The sequence below is a fragment of the Nanorana parkeri genome, unplaced genomic scaffold (assembly GCF_000935625.1).
Source record: "Nanorana parkeri isolate BGI_ZX_2015 unplaced genomic scaffold, ASM93562v1 scaffold812, whole genome shotgun sequence".
In the NCBI taxonomy this organism is placed as follows: domain Eukaryota; kingdom Metazoa; phylum Chordata; class Amphibia; order Anura; family Dicroglossidae; genus Nanorana; species Nanorana parkeri.
This window is the reverse complement of record NW_017307080.1, coordinates 314,594-320,586: the sequence shown is the minus strand read 5'-3', so window position 1 is coordinate 320,586 and position 5,993 is coordinate 314,594.

The following is a 5,993-nucleotide window of genomic DNA, read 5'->3' as shown; positions in this document are numbered from 1 at the left end:
ATATATATATATATACATACACATATATAGTATATATTAAAGTATGTACTATAGTGTCCCTTAAAGTTAGGGCTAGCATGTTGTTTTCCCAGTGCAGTGCAACTACTTGCTACTCATTCACACCATCCATCCAACCCTTGTAAGGCAGCACAGAGCTATTGAGAGCTATTGGGCTACATGAGTATCTAGGTTCCATTTTTATGCCCTATGGTCCCATGGCTATTAAAACACCATCAGCCTTATTCAGTAAGAGCTCTAATTCTATAGCACAGCAACTTATAGCAACTAGATATGTGCACTGGAAAACATGTGTTTTGCTTCTATTCCTAAAGTAAATCATTTTGTTTGTCATATTTGTTACGTTAGAATGATTCGTTTTTGGAATGATTCAGTATTTCGGGAAAATTAGTTATTTGTTATGCCAAAACGATTTGTGATTTCGGATGGTCGGTTGTTCGTTATTACGTAACAAAAGGCCCAAACTATCGCATCATGAAATCCAAATGAAACAAATTAATCTGAATTCATTTGTTGCTTTCGTTATAATTTCTTTCGGATTCGTTGAAATTTGTTACTAATGTTATTCGGAGATTCGGATACGTCTGAATCTTCGAATAATGCGCATTCGTCTGAATTTCGATTCGTACCGAATTGAAGCGCACATGTCTAATAGCAACCAATCAGAATTCATTCTGCTGAAGTTAGGCAAGGAGAAGATAAACTATGATTGCTATATTTATTGCACCTAAAGCTTAAATCTAGGAAAACTCAAAGACACAAATTAATGCAGCTCTCTACTAATGAATACCGTATTTTTTTAAAGACAAGCAGTGCAAGGGAGAGCAGAAGGAGCCAATCAGTTGTGCTGCAGTGCAAGGAGCATACTGATAAGAGTTCAAAGCAGAGTGACCGAGAGATAAGCTCATCATTCTGCTGCTTCTCTTTTCACTGTCCAGTCACAGACTGGGGGAGGGACAAGACCTTGCAAGGACAGACAGAAATTCAAATTCATTGGCAGTTAAAACAGCTTCCTTATATGTAATTTCATCTTTGAGTTAACCATCTGGTTGGAGTTCTGCTTTAAGAATTAAAATTCTTCATTAAAAGGCCAAATGTGACATCATCATATAGGTTCATGATATTCTGTTCATGTTAAATTGTGCTGGCTTCTGCTGAAAGGTGAGCAAATACACAACACTGTCCTGCAGACACTCATCTTAATGTAATTAAGGTATAGCCAGCCTTAGTAAGATGGAATCAAAAGCAGCCCATTATTAACAAGGTGAAATTTAATAGAGGAATATAATTTGTAAGAGAAATCATAACAGTTGTTTAAATAAGCTAAATAGTGAATTGATGTTTTATTCCCAAGAGTGACCATTTGATACTAGAATGATATTTCCATTGATGCCAAGTCATTTAAATGACCCCCAATAGGAGTTAACGTGACACAACTCTGTATCCGAGACCAGATATATTATAATACTTTTGTTCTTGGTTATTCTCCTCCTTTATTCTGCAGATGTCATATTGGACAAAAACCATTGTTGGTAATTCATTGTAGCTTCAGAATGCACTCTCTGATTGTGTATCACTGTGTAATAATTTATTCTGATTTTACGAGCTGTCTGTACCCATTTTTTTCACACTTGTTATGAAATGAACCAAAAGCTGGTTGATTTTCTTGACGAATGTTCATCTGAGAAATCAGAACATTTGATAATGCCACCAGAGACAACAAATGTTGTTCGAAATTCAGTTTGATTTTAACATTGGACTTTGAAATGAATGAAGTTTCCCAAGTGACAAACCACATTCGCTGTTATAGTTCAGTTCACTCGATAAAAATCTCCATTGCATGCTCCTTCCATTTTTCTGTCACTGTGGTTGAAAACGATCATCAATTTGTTTATTTTGAGAACAAATATTTTCAAATTAAATTCTACTGGCTGTCCAGCTAAACATAAAATTAATAACAGTCTACAGCAACCAATCAAAGATCAGTGAATTCAGACATAGTACACATTTTCTGTGATTTGTTGCTAAGGGTAAAACTTACTTGCTCTTTGCAGACAAGTTGGTAGAATTGCACTACGTGGTAGCGAGTGCTGTGGGTGCCTCTGATGTTGGGCACAATGCGGTATTAGAGTATAGGTGAGCAAGCATCTTCTGATGGCAGAGTTATTTCTATCCCTGTGCCATACCAAGTAGATGACGGATTGTGGGATGTCTCTATTGTATTGGAATATACAGTATGAGTTAGAGGTGCACCGAAATGAAAATATCAAACCTGAAATTAAACCAAAATTCTCCTCCCGCAGCGCTCGGCCGCCTGTGACAGTTTCTCTCCTCCCCCCTGGGAGACAAAGCAGCGCCCAGAGGTGGGGGGGGGGGAGAAAGTATGAATGCATAAAAGTAGATATTAGGCGCTGGACAGGAATCTTCAGCCAGGAGAAAAAGTCATTATTTGAGCATGATGGCTTGTGTTCGTCTGCTTTCTATATAAAGGGGTCCCCCTACCCCAGGAAGTAGGGGTGTCACCTAAATTGAGAAGTCCACGGTCAGTTGAGCCAATAAGGGCGCTAAGCAAAAATGTCTTAGGAGTCCAAAGTCTGTTATTGATTCTACAAGTGACAACAAGAAAGCAAAAGTCAGCCAATGCAAAAGATCCCTCTTCCTTAAGGCTTGAACAATGTATCAAAGTGTTTAGTGGACACATATAGCTACTGTGCAAACAAATCTATGGCAAGAGATGTCAGAGAATGGTTGTGCCAGGGTCAGTGGCAAAATAAATGACCTTATTTAGCACACTTAATTGTATGGTGCAGATGTCATGCAAAGTGAAACTTCTGGATGTTCCTATTTTGAAAAAAAATAAAATCTGCCTGCACCCGTAAAAATATAAAAAATACAGTTTTTGCTGCAATACCTTCAATCCAAAGTTGTCTTCTGACATATGCTACACCCAGCGCTGTAGTCTGGAGTCACAATACTACTGCACTATGGTCACGTGTTATAATGTGAACCAGAGCTGACCTTTGTGGTGTGTGAGCTGTGTGGCCGCACAGGGTGCCATTGCAACAGGGTCCACCTGAGATTCTGCAGAGACCACCACAAAATAGATCCTGCTCAGCCAACCTGAGACCCTGCAGAGCCCACCCTAGACCCCGCAGAGCCCACCCGAGACACTGGAGAGCCCACCATAGTCCCAGCAGAGCCCACCACAGATCCTGCCTAGCCCACCTGAGACCCTGCAGAGCCCACCATAGACCCCAAAGAGCCTACCTGAGACCCCACAGCGCCCACCACAGATGCTGCTCAGCCCACCGTACATCTTGCACAACCCACCTGAGATTCTTAGGTGGACTGTGCAGAATCTATTTTGGGCTCTGTATTGTCCCTTTGCCTGCACACGTGCACTCCTCTTTCCTGCAGCTCCCCCAGCCTGCTTCCAGGACATCCATCGTCCGCCGGAGCCTCCCGCTGCTGGGCCCTGGCCCCACCTCCTCCTTTAGCCAGAGCTCCATGATTAGGGAGCTGAGGCTGCCTGATACTGTGAAGCCCCGCTCACCTCACTGTTTTGGGGGCTGCATTTTTCGCCACCCCCTTGGAATGTGCCACCCAAGGCAAATTACTTGTTTGCCGTGCAGTGGATATGCCCCTGCAAACACTGGAGTGATCGCTGATCACTCCAATGTTTGCAAACAACTGGGAGCACATAGTACTGTTTCCCCAGTTATGAATAAACAAGAAGTGCTTTACATCACTTCCTGCTCATTCATGAGTTTCTGAGTGGGTAGAAGCAGCTCGTGCAGAGGCTTCTGTCCATTCATAAATGGTTCAGAGCCAGTGCTACTGCACAAGCAGCTCAAGTGGTTGCCTTGGGGCACCAGTTGGGTGGGTGGGGGCAAAAAATGGTATCACCAAGCCTCAGAGAGCTAGATGAAGGTCATGGCTGTGTAATGTCAAATCCGCCCCACCCCGTTTTGTGAGTTTTAGGTGGCACTGTGTTATCTGTGAGCCCTGTCATGTCCTGTCGCTGGAGCATCTAAAAGCAATTCCTCCCTGCCGCTGTGCGTGTAGTCAGAGGATCGTTTACCATGTGCCTGAACTGTCTCCTGCCCCAAGCTGCAGTTATAGGGGAGGCAGGGAGAGAGTGAGAAAGAGTGTGTGTGTGTCTGTGCGTATGAGGGCTTGGTCACACCACTTCCAGTGGGTTCCAGCACGATTAGCTGCTGGAATGCAGTGGATCGCATTCTGGCCCACTCCCTGCATTCTGGGGCAGGAGAGGGTGTGGCGGTGCATTCAAGTCAATGGCACCGCAACCACGTGCGATCACCCACACCAGAACACATGGCACATCAATGCCTGCATTTCGGTCTAGTGCGATCTCAAAAAATAGTGCATACAGTACACCCTTCTTCGTACCTCTTCAAGGTGGGTGCCAGAACAACTAGCGGATGATGCCACATCATACTAATGAAAAATGTGTTGTCCGCACATCTTTGGCTTCAGAATCTCATCTTTATTGACATTCTTGCACTATAGAGAAGTTGGAACATTGAAGCATGTCTCCTTTATTCCTATTCTAGAGTCAACTCAAAATGTTTGATTTGTTCTCACTTTCAGTCCCAGAGATGATGGTCCTCATAAAAAAAATTAGTGGGTTCAAACTCACCAGAGGAAATACCAATAAAAATGTGCCAGAGGTTCAGAGCCTACCCTGTTTTATCCAAAAGGAAAACAATGGCTTTAGATACACTGTTCACAATTTTGCAGCTGTTCCTTTGAGTGTTCCATTGTTAATTTGAAGCTGTTCTCATTTAGTGAGCAAAACTGGTAAAAAATGTGCAGATTTTCGGCAAATAGTTATCTGTTTAGAGCAAAGGATAGACAAAATCGCATCATTTTAAAGAGATTTCAAAGACTGACTGATCACAGTAGAATTGTAAAAGAGACAAAGACATATGGAAAGTGTTTGAGCAAGACACAAGTGTGCTGAGAACCTTAATAATCTCTACTGGTCTTTATTCTCTCTGGATCTGAGTCAATATTTACCGGAGGCTTTCTGGCTGTGAACATGAGAATCAGAGGCTGATTTCACCAGCTCCAAATAGCTGCAGCTGTCGCATTATACTAATCTCTAATTCTTATGTTCCTGACAGTTGCTTTGGGCAACAAAACCATGGAAACTGCTGGGAAATCCACTGAATGAACATATGAAATATACCCATCTTGTCACCTGTTTGTGTTAACCGCTTCTTGCCAGATCATAAAATTGACCAATTTACATTATGGATTTTCTTTTATGAATGTTCTTGTACTCTAGCAGAACTAAGAGGAATGTTATAAACAGGTTCCAGGATCCTATTAATCCATTCAGTTTGATCATAAAAAGATGACTAAAGATTCCCTTTGTGCATAGTGAGCTGATTTTAATGGGAAATGATAGTGTCAGATAGGCAGTGTTTTGGGGGTGAATTGTCTTGTCCATCAGGACTTCAGGCAGGAAAAGCTCTTAAGTGCCCCTCGTTTTGCACACTTAAAAGACAACTATGGGGTAAGTGTTTTTCCCCGTAGTCCTCTTTAAAGAAGAACTATGGGGTTAAGGCTTTTCCCCATAGTTCTCCTTAGGGTAACGGGAGGACACAAACTAGCGTCCTCCCGTCACCCTAGGCTCAGTATACCGCGAGCTGCTGCTCGCGGTATACTGAGACGCCGTAACTGAAGCGGATCCCGACAATTGTACCGGGATGGCCCAGCTGCGTGACTGACAGCTGGCTCTGCCTATCTAGAGGCAGAGCCAGTTGTACCCTCCCCCGTCCGTTCTGCCAGTCAGCGCTGGCGGATCGGAGAGCCCCTCTCCTCCTGGTAGAGAGCCGTGACAGGTTCGAGAGGTGAGCGAACACCGGTATGTGTTCACTCACCTCCCGATCTGAGCCGACCTGTGACAGTCTCATTTTCACAGGTCGGCTAGAACTTAGGTGAGTGAA